The sequence below is a fragment of the Opisthocomus hoazin genome, chromosome 1, assembly GCF_030867145.1.
Source record: "Opisthocomus hoazin isolate bOpiHoa1 chromosome 1, bOpiHoa1.hap1, whole genome shotgun sequence".
In the NCBI taxonomy this organism is placed as follows: Eukaryota; Metazoa; Chordata; class Aves; order Opisthocomiformes; family Opisthocomidae; genus Opisthocomus; species Opisthocomus hoazin.
The window spans coordinates 52,367,386-52,379,858 of record NC_134414.1 but is presented as its reverse complement, the minus strand read 5'-3'; the positions used below and the strand labels follow the sequence as shown (position 1 = coordinate 52,379,858).

The window sequence follows — 12,473 nt, the reverse complement described above, 5'->3', positions numbered from 1 at the left end:
TCAGACTTGAGGCAGCTTTGTTTGCAGACGGCTGGGATGCCTGCAATCATTTCATAACAGCATTTAAATAATCCTCTATTTTGATGTCAATATACATTGGGACATCTGTGCTACAGAAAAGAGAATGGGGCCCAACTTTGTGTTGCAGTGTTTTAGCCGAGACTCTAAGTCTGCAGAAAGCACCAGCAAGCAGACAGCTGTGTGTACAATAGCACCGTCGACTCTGGTTAGTAACTGCAGACCAAATGCTGATCTGCAGTTCTCAGTTAACCACAGGGGCAGGTAAATGAATGGCAGGGAAATGGTGAGAAAGACCACATTAAGGTCTTGACATCTGATGTTTTTCCCTTTTGAGTGCATAGGGATTTTTGTTTTTTTTAAAACAAAGATTTAGGGATATTTTTTCTAAACCCCCTTGGTTTTGCCATGGTGCAGAGCTCCCAGCAGTTAGAAGTGTAATTACTCAGGGCAGTGATTGCTGAGGGTATTAGTGAGCCTTTGCCCACGAAGAAAAGATGGCATCACTCCTGAAACACTTCAGATGCCAGCTAGGAGAGTTGCATCAGAATTTCCATGCTCTGCTGGCTCCTGCACAATCATTGCAAGACCTGCAGATCAGCCGTGCAATTTCTTTCCCCTGTTCTGGCTGGCAATTGTATTTTCCCTTCTGAAAGGAACTCTGCCCCGTTAGACATCACACAGGGCTCAAGTATCAAAGCAATAGAAGCTATTTAAGCATTTGGAGCTTTTGGAAAAAATGGTTTCAAAACTCCAGCTATGCCTGAGAGAAGGGGGTGTGTCTGCATCAGTCCAGAGAGAGCTGAACTCCAGGAGAAGTAGCAAGAAAGGAATGTTGGATGCAGCTGATCTGGAGTTATTCACCTAACGGAAGCTGCAAGCTGGTCGTGGCTGAGCAAGAGTTACAAGAAAGGGCGTTCTGCTGTGTGCCCCTTACAAGTGCTTGCACTGACCAAAGGGCAGCAGTGGGTGCTCCCTTCTTGTACGGAGCAAGTTGGTTCAGCATCTCTCTGCCAAGAATGAGTAGTTGTAAATAAAAATGCAGTGGAGTAATTCAATGCTCCTGTCACTGCCTGTCTGCATTTTCCCTTCCTGACCTTAACAGTCGTGTAAGATATGTAGCTGTATTCTAATAGGAGGCCAATACTTGTCTGGACTTTATGTGAATTTTTTAAAGGTGCTTCGTTCCTGTATATAAAAATGTCTTCAAATAAATGCAGTCCATTTTACTGCCTACGTGCATGCAGGGAATTTTTGCAAACGAGTACGTGCCTTTTACAGCATGTGTTACCAGGTGACAGTAAAAGTGCAGTGACAGTAGCCTTTTTAGTGAATGTTACGCTCTTGGTGGTGATGGCACATCGGGGTTTGGAACAAACCGGTTGCAGTTGCCTGAGAGCCTGGGAAAAGGGGTGTCTGCAGAGCGTCACCTAATGCAGTGGGCATCCATCATTCTTGGTGAGGAGAGTGGGCATAAACCCAGCAGCACCGCTTCTTCCAGCTTGCTGGGTCACAAGCTGCCTGATCTGCAGCTCCAAAGTGATGTGTGTCAAACGAGAAAGGAGTATTCAAAGAGAGTCAGGCTACACGCTGACTGCTATTGCAGGGGTGTACACAAGATATCCTGGGTCATCTCTAGCAATACTTGTCAGTAGAGTAAGTCATTAACATTAAAATGTTTCTAAGCTTTTGGGAGAAAGTGTCTCAGCTGCCTACAGACTGCGTATTTACATCCTGTTGAAAAGGCAAAGCGAAGCCTCCTGAAGAAATGCAGCTCGGGTCCAGTATGAGACATCTGATCAGCAATCTCTTCAACATGCCTTGAAAAAGACGCGGGCAAAATACCCACAGGAATTAGAGACCAGGGTGAGAGGAGAATAAGCAGCTTGTGCTTTGCTGCGAAATCCAGTGCCCATTGCTAGCACTCCTCTGCAGGATTCCTGAGGGCTGGGTGTTAGGGATTGGTATTATCATACTAATCATGGCACTAGTTCAGGGAGGGTTCGGAGAGCACAAGGGCTCTTGGCTCAACTGTCGAAGTCTATGCTTAAATGGCCAGGCCTGGATACAGCTGCAAGAAGAATGGCGGATAGATCTGAAGATGAGTAAAGGAGAGAAAAGAATTGCAACAGAAATCAACAAGTGCGTACAAATCACAGAAACAGTTTCTTACTGAAAATGGTGAAGCTTTAATAACATGCAAAAGATTTCCTTAATGTCAAGAGACATTCGAACACCAAAAACTGACCACACAACTAAATCCTTCTTGATACTTCAGCAGCAGCCGCAGGGAGGCAGAGCGAGCGCTCTAACATGGCTGAAGGGCTGTGTTTGAACTCGTAGGGAAGGACTCGCTCTGCCAAGACAAAATTACCAGTCAGACCTAGGCTAGATGTTCTTCTCACATTGCTGTCAATCCAGAATGAAAATACAGAATCGTCCACACAAATAAAGGTGATAAATAAATAAATGTGACTACAGCATCCTTCACCAAGGAACATTCCCCTTGAAATGTTGCCTTCAGAGTGAATTATAATGAAATGAAAAGAAATGAAATGAAATTAAATTAAAGGAGATCTAGAGAGAGGACATGTGATACATTTGTAGTGGCACTAAAAGTGAGAAAAACAAGTCAGAAATGTTGCTTTGCTTCCTTCCCAGAAAAGGACTGACACATTGCTCCACTGCTACTGTGAACCAGTGGCACCAAAGAGGTCTGCAGGAGAGAAAGAATTGGTGATTTTGTGACATCTTGTGGCAACTGGTATCATACTTCCTTATTTCTTTCAGTTAAAGAAACTATATTAATGAATCTGGACAGTTTGTTGTTTCCCTTTGAGAAGGTTCAAGAACTCTCTTGAGTTCTTCTCCAGTGTAGTCACCACAATGGATTGCTCAGGCAACATGTCCAGACTGTTAGGGGTACTCATCTCAGGAAGGATCCTGTTGGATCGATGCTAATTGAGCTAATTCTAGCCTCCCCTGAGCACAGCTGTACTGCCTTCACGAGAAACTCCCACCTCCTGTAATTGCTTTGATCATTGCTTTCTCCAGCGTGGATGAGAATACGAATACCTATGTATTGTTGGAGGTACTGCCTCGCTGTGTTCTAGTGTGGCAGTGATAGCCTCTGTTGGCGAATCCAGTGAGAAGGAAGCGGAGAGGAGAGGGGAGGAGAGGCTATTTCCTTTGGAAGTGGCCTACAACCTGCATCGAGAGCCACCGTGGGTCAGTTTCAGGGCTGACCCACAGTTAAAGCCTATTAGTAAGGGCATTGTCCAAGTGTCTCTTAAACGCTGACAGGCATGGGACATCGACCATTCCTAGAGAGGAAGCCTGTTCCAGTGTTTGACCACCTTCTCAGTAAAGAAGTGGTTTGCAGTATATAGTCTGAGTGTCCCCTGACACAGCTTTGAACCGGTCCGCTTTGCCCTGTCACAGGTTACCAGGGAGAAGAGGTCAGCACCTCCCTCTACATTTCCCCTCCTCAGGAAGCCATGGAGAGCAATGAGGTCACCTGTCAGCCTCCTTTTCTCCAAATTAGACCAGCCCAAAGTCCTTAGCTGCCCCTCACAGGACATGCCTTCCAGCCCCCTCACCCTCTTTGTTGCCTTCCTCAGGACCCACTCAAGTGCCTTCACACTTCTGTGGGGCCCAGAACTGCACACAGTACCCAAGGGGAGGCCGCGCCAACGCTGGATACAGCGGGATGATCAACTCTTTCGACCAGCGGGTTCTACTGGGTTTGATTTGCCAAAGCTGGAGTGCTATTTTTCTCCTGACCTACACGGTCTGCCACAGGCAGGAGCCTGCTGCCTCTCTGGGGCCATCTCTGTGCACCACGGGAATATTTCCTATCCTTAGAGCAGCGTTAGAATTGGAAAGACGGACAGCAGAGTCTGTTACACACCTGGGCCTCTTGTTCTTGTTGCCCTGCCTGGGTTTTCTCAGTTGCCCAGTCCTTAGAGTGTCCAGCTTTTGCCTTTTTTTTACTTGGTTGGCCCTCACTCTCCTCTTCGCAGCTTGCTTGTCTCTTTCTGTTGGCTTGGTTTTCCTCTTCCTGCAAAGAACCTGGCAACCTTTTCATTCAATAGTATTGTTAGACAGGTAAAGCCATGACAAACATGGATCAGTTGTCCTCTGAATCAAAGCTAGCTCATTTTACCTTCTCTCCTCAGAGGAGCTCTTCAGATTTTGGCTTTCTGAAGGGACTGGAGGCACCTGCAATGGAAATATGGAAGTTCAGAGGTGGCAAGGACCTCCCTGCCCCATTGCTGCCTTAGCTCCCAAAGGCAGATCCCTTGGATGGGTTTGCTCAGCCCAGATGAGCCAGTTCTGGCCGGATCACCACACAAAGTGTGACGGCCACCCTGCACCAGCCTTACTCTGCATCTTTGCAGAGCTGCAGGCTGGTGGATGACCTGGCTTGTCCCTGCGGCAGCAGTCCCACCTTCTGAGCGGGGAGGCTTTTGTTGTCACGCTGTTTGTGGCCCTGACATACCTCTGATGTTTCTGCTTCTGCTCCTGATGCTGGTGGTGCCTCGGCAAGCCCAGCCACCTCCTCCTCAAAGAGTTCCCTGTGGTTTTCGATGAGGAACTCCACCAGCCATGCCACCTGCACACAGCAAACCATTGGTTTCCAGCCCGCTGGCTGAAAACGGCTCAGACAGCCTTTCCCACTCCTGACCCTCGCTGCTGCACAGAAAGCTGCAGCTGTGGGGCTGCTCTTCCCAGCAGCTTGTCCCATCCACGAGCGTTTGCTGAGGAGAGGAGGCAGCCGGGTGCCTCTGAGCAGCAAAGCTGGGCTGGGCCCGGAAGGCTCTGGCCGGCTGGTAAATAGCGCGTACCTTCCCCGTCACCTGCAGGAGGACATCCAGGGGCAGCGTGTGCTCCTCGGGCGGGCTGAGCAGGTTCGGCCCCAGGCAGATGGCCAGGTTTGGGGCAGTCATCCTGCTGGTGCCCGTGTTGCTGATGATGTTCTGAAGCAGGAGGAGCAAGTCCTGAAGCAGGAGGAGGTTGGGCTCGGGCAACTTCCTGGCCACCCTGAGGGAACAGGAACACAAGGTCAGTAAGGTAGATGCCATCAACACCTGTCTCGCAGGCTGAAGTCACCCAAGCCCACCCGAGGGAAGGCTCCCTGGCCACACCTGGTCTACAGCAGAGGGACTGCCCTGGCTGAGATACGGACACCTCCCTCCCCGCCCGCCCTGCTGGCAAGAGTCCCTTGGCGAAGCAACCCCAAATGCCTGCGGGAAGAGCTCCAAGGAGACAAATCCTTTTCTGTGCCACTTTCCCCCAAAACCCGACCCCACAGCAGCAAGAGGTGGCTGACAGAAACCACGGCTTGCTCAGGCAGGCCGTCGCTTTGCAGGCAAGTCCCCGGCCTCTGCCAGTCCCCGCGGAGCAGGCAGGCTGCTCGCCACGCTTACTCCTTCAGTGCTGCCAGCCTCTCCTGCCTGCTGGTCTTCTGCAGGGCACTCATCCACTCCTCGCAGAGCTCTGCATCGAGGAGCTTGGAGGGGATCTTGCGGAGGAAGTCCTGCAAAGCCAAGGGCTCCAGGTGAGGCTCTGGGTGCTGTGTCCGGGAGCACAGGCAGCGTGGCCGGCACTCTGGCTCATGAGCAGGCGGCTGGGTTTGTGCTCCTGCTCTGGCAGGTGCCCATCAGCCCCGACAGAGCCGGGAGCTGCGGGGCTCCGGGTCAGCAGGGCTCACCTTGAAGATGATGGCCAGCAGGTGCACGGGTTGGCTCTCGAGGTGGACCTGCGCTCCACTGTCGAGGGCCTCCCTGAGCTCCCGGGAGGCTCACTCGCCAGCCGCCAGCCCGAAGATCCCCTCCGTGGACGGCCCGTGCTTATGCAGGAGAGCCAGCAGGTCCTGCGGGGACACAGGAGGAGAGTTGCTGGGCTGGAGACAGGACCAGGGACAGGTGACCCTTCCTCAGAGGCAGCAGCAAGTGTGACCGGCTCCGCTTTCACTGGGATGGGATGGAGGGGTGTCTGGAGGTGTGTGAATTTGGGAGGAGTGGGCTTTGTCCCCGAGCCCCACCCAGGGTTCCTCTGCTGGGAACACCAACTCCCTGGAGGAGCCATAGGGATGGGGACCCCCTGGCCAGGCTTGCTTACCTGGGTGGGCTGGGGCAGCGTTCCGTCCTGGCTGCAGAGAGCTGCCAGGGGCCGGCCAAAGAGAGCCCCCCTGGCACCAGAGCCCGATGGCCCGGGCACCTCTGCAGCAGCCCAGGTCCCTCGCCGGGCAAATGGCCAGGGCAGCCCCCTCCTCCTCCTGCGGGTCCCGCCTGCTGCCGGGGGAAAGAGAGCAAGGAGCCGTGGAGGAGAAGCGCCAGGCGAGCGCTCGCGGACCCTCTCAGCGCTGTCCCCCCACTGCCGAGCGCACGGGAGAGCGATGGTTTGGGGGCGAGGGGACAGGGGCTCAGCTCTCTCCTGCCGCAGAGCCACGGGGATGGCCGTGCCCTGCGGGAAGGGCAGCAGCAGCCCCAGCGCAGCCCCAGTGCCCGGCTGCCAGCGCAGGGGAGCGGGGCCGTCCTGTCCCCGGCTTCTCCAGACTCACCAGCCGCGTGGCCGCGTCCGCCGTCGCTGCCAGAGGGGACGGGAGGTGGCCGCTGCTCTGCACCAGCCTGCGAGGAACACGCTGCGCTCAGCCAGCAGCCCCGCAGCAGAAGGGGCCCCCAAGAGCTGCATCGGCCCCGGGCCACGGGCGAGAGGTGGGGACGGCCGAGACTGCCCCGCGAGCGGCCCTCACCTGTGCCCGGGCCGTGACCGCGCTCTGCAGGCTGCTGGCGTGCGGGGCCGTAGCCCGGGCAGGGGAGGAGAGCGGGAGGAGAGCAGAAGTGAGCAGCGATGCGGCCGATGCCGGGCGGGAGCAGCGCCCGGGGGCAGAGGGGAGGCGGGGGGCACGCTCACAGCATCGCCGCCACCGAGCTCCTTCGGCAGCAGCTGGCCGGGGGGCAGCCGGGTGACGCGGGCTCCCTGCGCTCCTCCTGGCGACCCGTGCGTGGGGCAGGGGCAGAGGAGGTTGCCACAGGAGCAACCAATGGGTACTGAGACTTGAGGGGCTCTTCGTGACATCACTGGTTATGGTAGCCTGATACAGAGAAGTGCTGTTTAAAAGCAATTAAAGCCACCTTGTAAAAACTGTTTTTCATACTGCCTTGCAGTTTATTTGGAAGCCTTGCCAAAGGACAGCTAGGATGGGTCCATCACAAATTGTTCCTACGAACTGTAGCAGAAGGGGGCAGCCTTGACTCCTGTTGCTGCTGTGCTTGTTGATGCCACAAGTGCAGCGGCTGACCAGGCTGCAGCCAGTGAGGTGATCTCCTCTTCAGAAGGAACAAAACACGAAACAGAAAATGGAAAAAGCGAAGTTAATCACTGAGCAATTCATAGTTCCAGAAGAACCTATAGCTGAGCTCCATCCCCATAAATGTCTTAGGTAAGTACTGCCGAAACCTCTAACTGAAAGTGCATGAACACAGAGCTGGTAAAATGTGTCTTTTTTATGATTTGTCAGGAAGATATTGTGTGGAAATTAATACACAGAAATTAATGAAGGAAGGATAATTTAATCTGCCCATCACTTAAAAATATAGCATCGGTTCTCTATTACTAATATTTTATGTTGTTCTTCAGGTGGAAAGACTGTAATTTCTGGGTTAGATTAGAATAGAATAGAATATTTCAGCTGGAAGGGACCTACAACCATCACCTAGTCCAACTGCCTCACCACTTCATGGCTGACCAAAAGCTAAAGCATGTTATTAAGGGCATTATCCAAACACCTCTTAAACACTGACAGGCTCGGGGCATCGACCACCCCTCTGCGACGACCGCTCCAGTCGTCCCTCAGCCCCCTTTTCCCCAATCCAGACAATCCCAGAGCCCTTAGCAGCTCTCTGTAGGACATGCGTTCCAGCCCCTTCACCAGCTTTGTTGCCCTCCTCTGGATGCATTCAAGTACCTCAACATCCTTTTTAAATTGTGGGGCCCAGAACTGCAGCCAGTACTCAAGGGTGAGGCCGCACCAACACTACAGTGGGATGATCACCTCTTTTGACCACTGGTTATGCTGTGTTTGATACATCCCAGGATGCCATTTGCCCTCTTGGCTGCCAGGGCACACTGCTGGCTCATACTGACCAGCACCCCCAGATCCCTTTCTGCAGGGCTGCTCTCCAGCCACCTCTCCCCCAATTTATACTTGTGTCCAGCATTACTCTGTCCCCGGTGCAGAATCCGGCATTTGTTCTTGGTAAATTTCATGCCATTGATGATTGCCCAATACTCCAATCTATCCAGATCCCTCTGCAAGGCCTCTTGTTCCTGGAGAGAGTCAACAGCACCTCCCAGTTTAGCATCATCAGGAAACTTACTAGGGGTGCGTTCAACTCCTGCAGCCACATCATTGATAAAAATATTGAACAGAACTGGTCCTAGAATTGAGCCCTGAGGAACACCGCTGGTGACTGGTTGCCAGCCAGGTGGAGTCCCACTCACTACAACCCTTTGTGTATAAGAAGCTGAACTGTTAGTCATGGCCATCACTGTGAGACTCCGTGCTGCCTGGACCTGTGCCACTGACAATCTGCAGAGAGAAATGACCTCTGGAATAGGATCTGCTAGTCTACAGATAGCCACAGACTGCTGCAGTTGGTGTCCTTAGTCTAAGGCATTGGCTGATGCTGTGCAAAGAGGGAAGGACCAGGGCTTGGTCTGTTGCAACCCACTGCGCTTCTGCGATGCTGTGTGTCCATTGATGACAATCCTTTGATGACAATGACTTCTGTGCCGGCTGCCAGAATATGCACTGCCATGTTCCGTTACATTTCAAATTTGATAAGGTTTGTGGCTTTCTGTCTGGTATGTTTTCTCTCCAGTGACAAATTACAGGAGAATTACTGCCCGAGAGCTCAGCTGTTTATCCAGTACTTCTCAAATGAGGACTGCTATTGGTGGGAGTCATCTACCAAAGGACTGTATGGTGAGCACAGCAGTCTCAAAATGCCCACTTCTGTCCATCAGAAAACCCTCCATCTTACTGAGATTTAACAAGTTATTCTCCATCTACACAGTGGCTAGCACAAACGTTCTTTGGTTACAGGGCACACCTTGACTCTTACAATTCTTAACAGGCATTTACAAATCCTTTCCCCTCCGGTAGGGTTCTATGTGCTTTGTTTCTGTTTGGTTTTCTTTCTTTTTTTTTTTTTTCCCTATTTCTTCTTTTTTGATAATTGCTTAATTGTAAAATTTGGGAATTTTCAACCACATTGAATCACTATGGCAGTAGGGCTATCCTAGTAATGCATACGCCAAATGAAAAGACTCCTGTAGGCTGCAGTTCTGTTGGCTGCAACAGAGCTATGCCAAGGTATAAACTTTCAGATTTGTGAACGTGACCATCCTGCAGTGTCAGCACAGGAATATGTGCTCAAACTATAATACATTCAGTAGCATATCCAGAATACAGTATAAGTAATATTCTCCCTATCTTATTTCAATGTCAAACAAAATAATTCTATTTGTGGAGCTTTCCTGAGTTAATGTGTATGGGACCAGAAGTTCAAATCTAGTCAACAGGATTGATTAATTTCAAATACAAATAAACATCATTAATAATCTAACCACCCACAAGCAGTTCACAGAGTCATAGAATAGTAGAATGGTTTGGGTTGGAAGGGACCTTAAAGATCATGTAGTTCCAATCCCCCTGCCGTGGGCAGGGATGCCTTCCACTAGACCAGGTTGCTCAGAGCTCCATCCAACCTGGGCCTGAACACTTCTAGGTATGGATCATCTACAACTTCTCTGGGCAACCTGTTCCCGTGCCTCACCACCCTCATCATAAAAAAAAATTCTTTCTTATATCTAATCTAAATCTACCTGCTTTTAGTTTAAAGCCGTTTCCCCTTGTCAGAGCAGAGTAGAGTGGCAGCATCACCTCCCTCGACCTGCTGGCCATGCTCCTCTTGATGCAGCCCAGGATATGGTTGGCCTTCGGGGCTGCAAGCGCGCATTGTTGGCTCATGTCCAACTTTTCATCCACCAGAAATTATAACAACTGAGAAATATAAGAAATTATGAGAGAGGTAAGATATGAGAAGTTCTAACAATTGCTATTAAAAAACTTGCAGAGAATTTATGTATCCTTTGTGTCTTTAAAATAATGTTTTTAATACAAATATATCTGAAAACTACTGGGTAAATATATGATCTGAAGTTAGAATACAAATATAATAACATGCCTAAAGATACTTTCTAGTATTAGACTGAAGTGAATCAAGCTTTTCTAGTATATTTGGATTCTGATAAACTTCACCCTCCTCAGTGGCTGCAGAAGAAAATGTAAACATACTCTTTAAAAGGTGTTAAAAATGTTAAAATACTGTATCAGCCATTCATAAAATTACAGATTTTTTTTGCTTGATAAGAATTGATGAAAATATCCAGTTCTTAATTTTCTCTTAATTAAATCTTATTAAAAAATCTCGTTAAAAACAGAAGCAGGAAAAAAGTATTCTACAATACCTTCTCGAAAAACTGATTTAGTGCTACTGCTCTGTGAAATAATCCAAGATGACTCTACAGCATGACCAAGGAGAAACAATGTCTGTGCTCCCTCTCCTGGCCCTGCAGCAGCATTGACCCAAGCAAATCCTGACCGTGCCGACAGCAGCGCTGAGGCCTGTGCACAACAGAGAGAACCAAACCGTGAAGCACCGTACGTACTGTTTCAGCTTCCTGAAAAAGTAAAAGTTTCTTCAAATGGAAATTAAAATGGTTAAAAAAAAATTTTATTTTCAAACTTCCTGTAAGTTTTTTTCAAGATCTGACAGTTGAAAAATATAAAAATGCCTCGCACAATGGACAACGGCACAGTCATTTTTAATCACCAAATCAGTTATAGAAATCCTGATCTCTGTAGTGGGCAACCAGAAAACTTTAAAATAATAGTTTATCTAATACATTGTGCACAAAGAAGATTTAAATAACCTTTTTAATGCTAAAATCAGATCCTTTTTAATTATCTAACTGTAAACCAAATAACTCCCCCAAAACCGAACAATAACAAATAAAAAACAGATAACCTCATCCTCTCAGGAGAGATTTATTTGTATATTTCTGTAGGAGGAACTCATGCGACTAAGGCTTCGCACCTTCACCTTACGTGATTCTGTATACTGTATTGTGAAGAATAGATAGTGTAAACAATACAACTTTCACCTCAAATATGACAGAAGATATCCTATAAATTTCTTTGACAGTGTTTATAATTTGTTCAACACGGAGCTCTTACATCTGTAGTATGAAGCCATCTTTGCTGGGTGTCCTGGTTTCGGCTAGGGTAGAGTTAATTTTCTTCCCAGTACCTTCTATGTTTTGGATTTAGTAGGAGAAGAATGCTGATAACACTGATGCTTTCAGTTGTTGCTGTAAATCAAGGATTTTTTCCAGTTTCTCACATTCAGCTAAAGAGCAGGTGTGCAGGAGCTGGCAGAGAGCACAGTCAGACAGACAGCCAAGCTGGCCAGTGGAAATGTTCTGTAACATAAATGTCATGCTCAGTTTATGAATGAGGTTGGCCAGGGGGCAGGGAGCATCCAGCTTCTCGGTTTGCTGGGAGTTTGAACTTTTCCGGGAGTTCGGCCTTTTTCAGGAACTTCGTGAAGTTTGAGAAAATCCAGGGGGGGTCCATGATCTCTGCTTGGTGACTGGCTTTGGATCTGTCGTTGGGTGGTAAGAAAAATTGTATTGTATAGTTTATTTTGCATATTTGTTATTATCATTAGTAGTAGTAGTAGTATTAACTTTCTTGTCTTATTAAATTGTCTTTATCTCAACCCACGAGTTTCCCCTTTTGTCCATTTTCTCCTCCCCATCCCGCTGGAGGGGAAGGTGAGGGGTGAGCAAGCGGCAGGAGTTTGGAATTAACATTTGGGATGGACCTACTTAATTACTAGGAAGCCAGCCTCTCTTCACTAGCAGTAAATCCCACGCACAGAGCATGTGCTTCATGACATGAAAGCTCAGACTGCAGCGTCACCGCTGCCTCCAGCCTCGACCAGGCTCATGGAGCCACCACATTCCTGCAAGGCACGGGGCCCTTGCCGCTGGCTCCGTCACAGCAGTTTGCCTGAGGGAGCTGGGGAACGTGGGCAGCTGCTCATCTAAGCACAGGCACAAACCCAGGTGTGGCTCTGCCCCGTAATCGTTCGCTCGCGCAGACCAGAACGACAGCCGGTACTTCCTGACCACACTAAGAAGACTTCTGGAACATGAAGCTCTGCTGGTTGGTGTCATAGGGGCAGAGTCGTGAGCTATGTCTTTCCTTTCCTGCTCCACCACATTTTGGGGAGAAGAGGAGGCATTAATTACACCCTGGGCCCTTTCCCAGTCATCCTTCCCACAGGCACAAGCAGGGGCTAAGCTTAATTTTGCTGCCA

General features: G+C 49.5%; 2 long non-coding RNA genes across 3 annotated transcripts; both read right to left on the bottom strand.

Moving 5' to 3' along the window:
• Positions 1 to 6,253: 6,253 nt before the first annotated feature.
• On the bottom strand, positions 6,254 to 6,893 carry LOC142362959 (uncharacterized). Of its 2 annotated transcripts, none has more exons than XR_012765404.1 (3): positions 6,776 to 6,893; positions 6,584 to 6,650; positions 6,254 to 6,311 (listed from the first exon to the last, which is right to left on the bottom strand). It is a non-coding gene; the product is annotated as an uncharacterized LOC142362959 (long non-coding RNA). The 2 variants fall into 2 exon arrangements; XR_012765409.1 differs by having other exon boundaries at positions 6,260 to 6,314.
• A 212-nt stretch (positions 6,894 to 7,105) lies between these two features.
• LOC142362934 (uncharacterized) lies at positions 7,106 to 10,713 on the bottom strand. Its single transcript, XR_012765392.1, has 3 exons — positions 10,558 to 10,713; positions 9,913 to 10,090; positions 7,106 to 7,352 (listed from the first exon to the last, which is right to left on the bottom strand). It is a non-coding gene; the product is annotated as an uncharacterized LOC142362934 (long non-coding RNA).
• Between the last annotated feature and the right edge of the window lie 1,760 nt (positions 10,714 to 12,473).